Source organism: Chaetura pelagica, unplaced genomic scaffold, assembly GCF_000747805.2.
Source record: "Chaetura pelagica isolate M959 unplaced genomic scaffold, ChaPel_1.0 scaffold117, whole genome shotgun sequence".
In the NCBI taxonomy this organism is placed as follows: domain Eukaryota; kingdom Metazoa; phylum Chordata; class Aves; order Apodiformes; family Apodidae; genus Chaetura; species Chaetura pelagica.
This window is the reverse complement of record NW_009954185.1, coordinates 7,430,801-7,441,681: the sequence shown is the minus strand read 5'-3', so window position 1 is coordinate 7,441,681 and position 10,881 is coordinate 7,430,801. Positions and strand designations below refer to the sequence as shown.

Below are 10,881 nucleotides of genomic sequence, written 5' to 3'. Positions count from 1 at the left end.
TGCTGGGCCTGTTCAGCTCTGTCTTTGGCTGAAAGAGGGAAGTGAAAACGCCACAGCTATCCCAAAATAGCGAAATAGGGATGGCAAAGGCAGGAGAGATGAGGAGGGAACTTCATCCAACAGCTCATTTCAGGGCAATAGCAATCAAAATATTTTATCTGCCTAGTGTCACAGAATAGAGCCTGTGAAGTCAGCTCAATCATCTTCCCCAGACTCCCTGTGTACTCCCCTGAATGTCCAGCTGAAGGACAATCTAAGATAGATGCGTAACCTTAGGTGGTATGAGTATGTCCTTAAATGTCTGCTTGTTTGAAGATTTGGCTGTGCCCATTAACTGGCTAACCTATAACAAAGATTGAAATAGCACACAGCTGTCAAGAAGAAAAGGACTCCTGTTTATATGGTATGTCATTGTCTGTAACCCCCCATCAAATTTAATGGCCAGAACATAATTTTGAAGCTGTAGAAAGTCTATTATTGCCTGAGTAATGAGTACATTCCTTGGACATCATCAGTTCCTCCAGAAAAGCTGCTTCAATACAAGCACTCCTCATAATGGGCAGCAATAGAGAAAAGTGAAGGTTTCATCATTAATGACTGCAAAGGAATTAAGATTTTATGAATGGCAATAAACAGGAAACAACCCCAAAACTTTCTGAACTAGGAAAACCTATAGAGAACTCCTAGTCTAGAGAGAACTGAACAGATGAATGAAAAGACTAGTTGGTATGCAATGCATAAAATACAGGTCTCTAAAGACCACCATTAAAATTCTCTTCCACCATGAAGCAATGAAAACAGTGACTAGAAATAGTTCAAAAGCAAGCCAGATTTCTGAACAGACTTCCCCATGAATCATATGCTTAAATTTGCACAGTCTTTGCTGACAAAGCAAAGTTTTAGCTACCGTGACTCTAGATTCTGCAGAGGTTGTAGGACTGGTTCCCATGGCAAAGGGATGGGACTTCTTAACTAACCTTGGGTAGGGGTAATCCCTTACCCACTAGGGAAAGGCTGGGGTGATTCAGTGCCAGACTTTGTTGGACGCTTCTAATCTGGAACTTGCTGCTACTACTCCCAGGGGGGTGGCTGAAAACTGTCAGATTTGGGTTTTGTGGTTGATGACTGCTAACCTTTTCAAAAAGTGTATGCTGTGCATGAAAGGATGCTTACTTTGGTGGAAAGCTGAGATTGCTGAAAAGAAGTCTTCTCTAGTACTAAAAAAAATACTGAAAACTAGAAAACAGGTATGACTGCCACAGCATCCAATCATCTTAGTACTCTGGGGGCACATGGTTAAATTTTCCTCTTTTGGTGGATTATTCATCAGGACTTCACTTTGTGTGCATTACAAGTTCCTTTTTTTTCTTGCTGAGGATGCACTGAATGGCCATGATGGCTCCTAGCTCTAGAAGCCTAGCACAGGCATGGTGATGGGGCTCTGTTAGGCACAGAAGATGGCCCAAAGCATGAAAGAGAGGGAACAGGAAGCTTTTTCAAGAAAAAAAGGGAGTATATTTGATAGAAGTACCCATGGACTAAATCCAGCCTGGGAGCAGCAGCAGAATAGGTTTGGTCTTTACAATAGGAGGGGTCCTGTTCTCACTCCCACAAACCACACTACAACAGGCACGAGAAGGGTGGCAGTTGAGTTGCTTCAGGCTTGAAGCTTAGTCATGTCATAGACTACAGAAAGAAAGAAAAGGTGGATCTGGGCTTTCTGAAAAGCTATTCAAGAAAACCCAGGAAGTGTTAAGCAAATTCTCCAGGCAAACATAAGCCATGAGCATTGCCAAAGGAGTTGTCACAGTTTGACTCAGGATCAACAATTAAACCAGCAACAATAATGCTCTCGGTCCTCTCCCTCCACAGGTAAGGAAAGGAGAGAGAATAATAGGAGACTAGACAGCTTTAATTAAATACTAATGATAAAAGAAATATGTACAATTATATACAAATGTGTTCAGGAATGTGCAAAACCCCTATTGCCTCCCCCACCCCCAGCAACTCCCACAGCATCTCCTGAGCTGTGAGCAGTTCCAAATGTCCAAGACTGCCCTGCTGGAGAGAGAAGCAGAGCAGGCAGGAGCTGAGGGGAGAGTTATGAGGGTCAGGAACACATGGACCTGGGGATCAACAGTCATGGGTAGATGGAGTCCTCCCTGGATGCTGGCCATGGATGGAAGAGAAGGGAAGAAGAAGTAGGAAGGAAGGGGCTTGACTCCCTTGATACCTGACCTTACAATGAGCTTATGTAGATATATGGAATGGAACACTTTGGTCAATTTTGCCATTTGTCTAGTCCCCTCCCCGCTATGGGAGGGTTGCAGATATGACTCTTCTGCTCCTGTAGCAGATTCAACAAGTAGAGCAAAGCATCCTTTGTTTATATTTATTATGTTACTCAGCAGTAACATAAACATTCCAGCATTATCAGTTCATTAGCTGGAAAACTTGCTGCTAGTAAAAAAGACAGCTCACTGAAGAACAAAAATAAGTGAAAAGAAAATTGGCTTCATCCTGGCTTAAACCAGGACAGGAGTGAAAATAGCTTGGAAGTAAGAAACAAGTGGCAGCAACAGAGATTCTCATGTCATGGGCTATCATGACTATATGAATATACCTGAATGGAGGGCACTTTCACTTCATCTCATTGTTGAAAATTTTCCTTTTCTTCCAAGTAAGGAAGAGCACAAACCTCTTGCAGCAATGGCACAGACTCCTGGCACAGAACTGCTATTGCTGAAATTACTAGCCACAGCATCCTGATGTCATCCCCCTTCTTGTTTGGTTGATCATGGGGAAGAGTCCAAGGTCAACTCCTTCTCCAACCAGCGCTGTTGTGAAGGAAGCTGGAAGTGAGGGTCCCTCTTTTCCCTTGGGAACTGATTTTAAGCTGAGTCTTTACTGCTGGCCCCTACCTGCATTACATGGCAGCTGGGCAGCAGCTATGCCCATGCTCAGTCTCAGACCTTCACTGGTCTGGCCCTGACCCATACCTAGCAGTTTTTCTTCCTGACTTTATCTTGAACTTGCCCCATCCCTTGCCCTTAGCTGTTTCTGACTTTGACTGCTGCTTCCAGCCTTGGTCCCAACCCAGACCTGCTGCTCTTCACTGGGACTCCCTGTCTGTGGAGTTGCCGACGGCTGGCTTGCCTCATTGCCATACTGCACTGCTGGCTCCCCTTCCCACAGCTCCCTGATGTCTGCGATGCTGCGCAGCAGCTGGAGAGGGAGAGCAGCTGTAACTCCGGGAGTAGCCACCACTTCATGCCACTTGCCAGGGACCAGGCATGGGCATAGCTGAGATGCAGCTGCAGCTCAGCGCAGGTGGGGAACAGAACAAGACTCTTGGCTTAAATGTAGTTCCCAAGGGAAGCAGGGGCAGCTCCCACAGAAATGCCTGCCAACTCTGTCTCAGAGAGCTCTGTTCAAGGCCAGGCAGCTGCTTATCAGCATTGGCCTAGAATCCAGGCAGCCAGGCTTCCTGGGGCCGGGAGTGAATGCCAGGATGGTTACTTTTAACCCTGCAGTCACAGCTTCTGGAAGAGTACTGCATAACAGAGGGCACGGTTAGATCACCTAGGCTAGGGAATGTGTTAAGATATTCTTGCTCACCACTTACTAACAGCTATGCAGAGACTGGTTTTGATTTGAGAAAGGTTGAGCTGAAGGGTCTGCAGAGGTCAACAGTTAAAAAGATAGTGCTGTTAAGATGTACAGTTGCATGCTGAACTGAGAGCAAAGTAAGCATATAATGGTTTAAGGTAAGAAAGGTTACAAGGTCCCTATTAATGGAGCAATAAGAGCAGTAAACCTTGTGGAGCTTGTACAATAGGTTCTGGAGATGTTTTAACATGAAGTACTCTTCAAAAGCAATGGCACAATAGGGTGCTTTTTCCAAGATATCTGAAGGTTTAGTCGTTCACAACACCATGCCTCTAGTGATATAATAACTGAAGTGCAATGCTCCTGTGTTACTGTATTGCCACAAAAAAAAAAAAAAATATTAAAACAAAAAAATATTTGCAAGTCTACAGTGAAGGAACTAACTGCTGGATTTGGTTTACAAATGCACATGCAAAAAGCATGCTTGAAGAGAGCATCTCCTTTCCTTAGGAGAAAACTCCAACATATACTCTATCTCTTATATTTGCCAAGTCTGACAGAGCAGTTAGAAGATCTGCTGAGGGTTTGTTTTTTCTTTAAAGCTTTCATGATTATTAGAAACTGTCTTAAGCTTATGTCTCATTATTTTATTCTGCAAGTCTAAATACAACAGTCCTTAAAAACAGGAATGCTGGGGTGTTATATTAGCTACTAAAGCAAACAACTGACTGTCTAGCCTTTCTGTATCTTCATTTCCCACTGTATAAGTCTCATCTTTTGAAGTGCTGTGACTATTAGCTTTCACCAAAATATTCAGCACAAATTTTAGTTAAGATGATGGTCTCTTAATTGGGAGCCTGCTGCCTGCTATGGGTAGTGAGCAAGAAAATGAGAGATGTTCCCACAAGAATTGTATGACAGGCTGAGGACACTTCCAGTCACCTTCTTGCCCTTCTCATGCCTGAAAACAGCTTCTATGCTCAAGTTCCCTGGGACCAAGGTGAGGCTGATTGTCCTGGGCCATCCTCCTTGCCACCTTCTTGCAGAGAGGTGTGGTATTTGCCTTTTTCCAGTGACCAGGAGTCTCTCCCCACTGCCATGACCTTTCAAGAGGACACAGAGCAGTCTCGCAATGATGTTGGGCTGCTCCAACACCTTTGGACCCATCTGCTCTGGCCCATGGAGTTTTGTATGTCCCAGGATAGTCAGGGGAGCTGTGCCCTGGAAACACAGACCTTCAGTAGCAACGCAGGCCACTCTGTTGTTTCTTCTGGTGCTTTTCCATCCATGCTGCACTCATAGCAATCTGCACATTTCTGCTCCAGAAGAGTCACAGCCAGCCTTACGCACACAGGCGACACACATACACCATGTACACACACATGGCCAGCCACATAACTCACAGACATTCAGAGCACCCACCTGAACATAGTCAGCACCAACAATGTCATCCTGCTCCCCTCTCTAGCCGAACAGGATGAACTTCCACTAGAAGAATATATATATACATATATATATATATATACACACACACACACACATATGTACAAGGTACATCCCTCCAGCAATTGGGCTCAAACACTCAAGCTGCCCAATAACTAACTCTGGATCTCAGTCTCCCCAGTTGCTGGCATCTGGATATAGAAGCCCTCCAAGGCACAACCCTACCCTAGCTGCCAGTACATATCGTCACACAGACAACAGGCCAGGACTTCCCAGGTTCCATAGCAGACCCCCATGAGCTCTCACCCCTAGAGACAAACAGGGCCCCTCACACCCAGAGCTGGTCCCTAGAGATGCAGTCCCAGTTCTCAGGACACTTCACCTGTGTGCTGGCTGGTCCATCATGCGCTCACTTGCACATCCACACTCATTCCAGTCACTGGCTACCCCTTTATTTTCCCACATTTGTTCCTCCCCTAAATTTCTCACGAGTTCATAATCTCTTGTGCAATTCCACAATTCCAAACAGCTTTCCCCCTGCATCCCACACCTCTTCCATCTTGCTCCTTTTCCTCCTCTCTGGACAGGTGCCTGGAAGGGGTGTTCCTATCCAGCCAGACCCACACTTCAACACACTCCAGCAAGGGACTTGCACAGAATCATGGCTACAGCGAAGGCACTGTCAGCCCCAGCCCAGACTCTGTGTTGGGGATGAGTTGGAACTGATTGCAATTATTGAGTGTCTGTGGGGCAGACATGTCAGGTGAGAAGAGAGCTCCCACCTCCCACCAGATGAGTTGTTATTACATAATCTAACAGTTTCCAACAGAAAAAAAAATATCCAAAATTATTCTAAAATGCTCAGGCAAATGTATACCCAGATGTTAGCTGATTAAATAGACAGTACAAAACTGGGGGAGGGTTGTGTAAGAAATGGGGGAGGCAAAGAAAGCAAAGGTTAGAGCATGTTCCACAAAATGCTATTTGAAACAGGCTGGGGAAACCAGAACAAGAAAAACAGTTGGTTGTGTGGGAGAGAATAACTACAAGAAGAGCCATGGCTGAGACCTGAAAGAGGGGTCTCAAGAAATACAATGGGGCTGACAATGGGAGAAACTCAGCCAGCCACATGCTGGAAAAGAGGGGAAGTTGGTGTGGCAGTGTCACTCACAGGGTGCTTCCACACACTTTAGCCATCCTCAGAGGGACAGAACTGCTAACGTGGTCAGAGCTGCCAGGCAAGCTGGGTTGCACAAGCTGTTTAGAGCAGGAACAGTGTCCTCTTCACACACAGCAGAGCAGTTCCACAGGACCGAGAGTTAACATCACACTATGTGTTCGGGCTGCAGATACATCAGGCAAGGCAATTTTTTTTCCAAAATGCAGCTGTGTGCAGTTAAGCTGCAGAAGTTGTGTTTAGGTATGCATTCATTTCACTCAGTTCCCCTGCTTAAATTCTCACTCAAGAAACTTGGAAGTCTTGGAAGTCTTGGAAACTTACTCAAGACCACTCACACTGTCAAACCCCACACCCCTAAGCATCGAGGTGCGTGTGCCCAGTGAGCCTGGCCAGGATCTATGTTGCATGCAACGTAAGGAAAGATGGTCACCTATCACATCCTTATGGCATCTCTCATGTCATTCTTCACTGCCAGAGGAAAACTGCATTGGACAGCTCTTCTATGCCCAGTAAACGGCACTGTGATGTGCTGTATCCTCCTGACATGTCAAGCTGTCAGATGGTAAGGTCTTCTGCAGACAAGTTGCCTATGTTACAGAAGGCAGGCCTCCCTGATTTCTCAATTTTACTGCCTTAAAATGTGCCTTCAGTTATCAACACAGCCCATTCTTTTAACCTTTGTTCTGCTGTTTCACCAGGTGCTTACACATATCTATTTCCATTCATACTTTGCTCATAGCTGTCTAAATTTCAGTTTTGAGTCTCTGAAAGCTGATTTGGCTTACTATGGAATCAGGTGAAGAGGGAAGCATTTCAGCTGGTAGTAGAAGACACCAGAGAGGAAGATATATGGGAAATACTTTTTTAGCAGCAGCAAAAGGTTACATCAACTCAGCCACTTTTAAAGTGGTTTCTAACTTTACACAAATGCTTGATATTTAAGGCTGAAATCATTCACTGCCCTGTGAAAAATAGTATCAGTTTGGGACTGCTCACTATAGTGATCCCTTTTGCCTCACCCATTTGTGTTGTTTCACATAAATCGGTTCTGTGTGAAGTTGGTAAGGAAGTCAGTATTTGGGGCATTTGTATTTGCAAAACATTATACCAACAAACAGAATAAATCCAGTAACATTTCCTTGTTTGGCTTCACTCAGAATTGATCCAAAACCCTTCAAATCATTTGTTCAAGTAGCACAGCAAGAGGGCAAACACGGGGAAATATGCCCAACAGAAAAAGCCTTCCATAATCTTCTCTTCAGCAAAGAGTGAAACCACAGACTGTACCACCTGATCCCATTCCATGAGGTGGTTTTCTTTCTATGATCGGAACAGTGATCGTGACTGTGACTGTGTAGTTTCACATGCCTTTCAGACTAGTCAGCATCACCAGCCAATGCAGGCAGGCGTTCACTTTATTTTCAAGGTTAACTTCCTGATTCAGAGGGAGCAATTGATACTTTCTGTTCCTGAAGCTTGCGTTGCCTTGGAGTTTTGAGTATGAAAGCTCACCTCAGTTCAATTTTGTACTCAGCCTGTTGTCCAGAGACAATCCAGGCAAGGCTCTAAGGCAGTCCCATCTGGGTCACCAAAACTGTTGTCCCAAAAGCAGGGTCTGTTACCCAGTGCAAGAAGCCAGTCCACACACAGAGTTGAGATATTTGCTGGAATATCCAGTTCTGCACAGAAAAGGGAGCAGGGTGGTATTCCACAAAGCAAGCTCAGTTTCCCAAAATACAAGTGCTACTTTTATACCCAAAAAATGTGAAAAAGAACTTTACCTCCAACGTTATTCTATCACTGTTGCACAAGATTGGTCAAATAATTCCTCACTTCCATTTAAAGTGCCAATGCTCAGGAATTTCACTGCGCCTGCTCAAAGAGTAAGGGGCTTGTTTTTAGTAGAGGTCCCTCTAGCATCTGAGTGTGAATTTTAGTATGCTAATGGCTTGTTCTGTTTCGGTTTGGTGGGTTTTTGGTAGCAGGGGAAGGGCCACACGAGTGGCTCCATAAGAAGCTGAGAAGCTCCCCCTGCTCCAAAACCATCCAAGGAGCCAGTAGAGGGACAAAAGATGTGCCTCAGCAATTGACGTATGAAAGAACTGATGCAACACCTGAGCAGAGAGACTTCAAGAAAAAGAACAGCTGTGCTGGGGAAGGAGAGCGGTGCTCGTGGTTGGTGGGGAAGAAGGGGAAGAAGGTGCCTGAGCAGACGCTTCCCTGCAACCCATGGCAGCTGTGCCCCTGCACTCATGGAGGAACGTGGTGGAACATTCCCTGAAGGCACCAGGAGGGGGGAACTTGGCCAGGGGACTTGGATGTTGTGGCCAGAGGATTTGCTGCCAGTGGGCTCTGATTGCTCAGCTGTGGAAGCCCCCGGGCCAGGGGAGGTGGCTGTTCCCGAAGCCCCCGTGACTCTGTGGGAAGCCCAGGCTGGAGCAGCTCCGGACCTGGTGGGAAGGACACAGGAAGAAGAGGCTGGGGGAGGCCTCTGTGCCATGGGAGGGACCCCGTGGGGAAGCAGGGCAGGACTGTAAGGAATCCTTCTTGCTGAGGAGGCAGGAGCAGCAGGAACCCCCAGCCTGTGAAGTGACTCCAAACCCCATCCCCTGTCCCCCTGTGCTGCTGGGGGGAAGGAGGGAGAGAAACTGGGAACAAAGGGATTTGGGCCCGGGAAGAAGGGAGGGGTGGGGTAACATCTGCAAGCCCTGCTCTGGGTGTGTCTGTGTCCTGGGGGTGTTTGGTTAGTGTGAAATATTTTGTCCTCCTCATCCCAGAGTGTGTGTGGGGGGGGGAGTTGTGTGAGCGGCCAAGGGGCTGTTTCTTTGTTGTTATGTTGGGCCCAAACTATGACATGGCTCATTAATATATTAATACAGCGATTTCAATTACTTAGTGTGTTTTTCCCCAGTGCTCAAGGCTGTCACCAAGATAAACTGTGGGGAGTGCTGCTTTTCATCCCTTCTGTTATTCCTGCAGGCCTGTCTGAAGGCTGGGCTGGTGACTACTTGGGGAGTGTTTTTCTCTAACTGGAATCTGGTTTTGCCTAATTCTGACTGTTTCACTATTTATTCTGTGTGTCCCTTATGTTTGCTTTTATGTGATTTTTTTTTTCCCCCCAATATTACTTATTTCAGTTAAAAACTGACAACAAGCCCTCTCCCCATCCTTCCTATCCAGCCTTTGCCATGCTCCTCCCCAGCAGCGGACTGCCCATCTGGAAGAAAGAGAAGAAATGGCATTGCTACATAAATACTAGAATTATTTGGGTATGGTAAGTTTTTCTCCTACATTATAGGCTTTGTGCTCTGCACCACATTTTTGTTAGTGTTGTATGTAGAGCGAGCAGAAGTTAGCAGCAAGGCAAGGAAATCCTTCAGTGGATGTTGGTGCTCTGCTCTATGCTTGCACTCTGGGAGGGACCAGCTGGGATCCGTACTTGATATATAGGGACCAATAACAATATTATATATGGATTTTTATCCAGGTAGCAGCCCATCCAGCAGAGAATCCAGCAAAGAAGCATGGCCAGTGGGTGAAGGTAGGGCCCTCTCGTGAGACCCCACCTGGAGTGCTGTGTCCACTTCTGGAGCGCCCAGCACAAGAAGGACATGGAGCTGGTGAAGTGAGTCCAGAGGAGGGCCATGAAGATGATCAGAGGGCTGGAGCACCTCTGCTATGGCAACAAGCTGGGAGAGTAAGGGATTGTTCAGCCTGGAGAAGAGAAAGCGGCCTTCCAGCACCTGAAGAAAGGCCATGCATTGGTGAGGCCGCATCTGGAGTATTGTGTCCAGTTCTGGGCCCCTCAGTTCCAGAAGGACAGGGAACTGCTTGAAAGAGTCCAGCGCAGAGCTACAAAGATGATTAAGGGAGTGGAACATCTCCCTGATGAGGAAAGGCTGAGGGAGCTGGGTCTCTTTAGCTTGGAGAAAAGGAGACTGAGGGGTGACCTCATCAATGTTTGCAAATATGTAAGGGGTGAGTGTCAGGGGGACGGAGTTAGGCTTTTCTCAGTGATGACCAGTGATAGGACAAGGGGTAATGGGTGCAAATTGGAGCATAGGAGGTTCAAGGTGAATATCCGAAAAAAAATTTTTACTGTGAGAGTGACAGAGCCCTGGGACAGGCTGCCCAGGGAGGTTGTGGAGTCTCCCTCACTGGAGACATTCAAAACCCACCTGGATGTGTTCCTGTGTGATGTACTCTAGGTGACCCTGCTCTGGCAGGGGGGTTGGACTAGATGATCTTTGAGGTCCCTTCCAGCCCCTGAGATTCTATGATTCTACAGGAAAGCTGGGGAGGGACTTCTTACAGGGACACGTAGGGACAGGTTGAGGGGGAACAGTTTCAAGCTGGAAGAGGACAGATTTAGGTTTATGTCATCACTTGGAAGAAATGCCCCATCCCTGGAAGCGTTCCAGGGGCAGGCCGGACGGGGCCTGGAGCAACCTTTGGCACCTCTCGTGGGAGGTGTTCCCACCCCTTGGCCAGGACAGCTGGGACGAGATGGTCTCCTGAGGTCACCGCCAACCCAAACCATCCCACGACTCATCGATTCGCTTTTAAAACAAACAAACACACAAAAAAGACAAAAAGTCGAGGAAATGCCCACACCCCTCCTCACGCCCTCCCGCACTGTTTGCCCCATG

At 46.7% G+C, this 10,881-nt stretch overlaps 1 protein-coding gene across 1 annotated transcript in view; it reads left to right on the top strand.

Moving 5' to 3' along the window:
* The window catches only part of LOC104393520 (poly [ADP-ribose] polymerase 12-like), a 34,583-nt gene that overhangs the window by 965 nt on the left and 22,737 nt on the right, over positions 1-10,881 (top strand). The gene's annotated exons all lie outside the window — the stretch shown is intronic.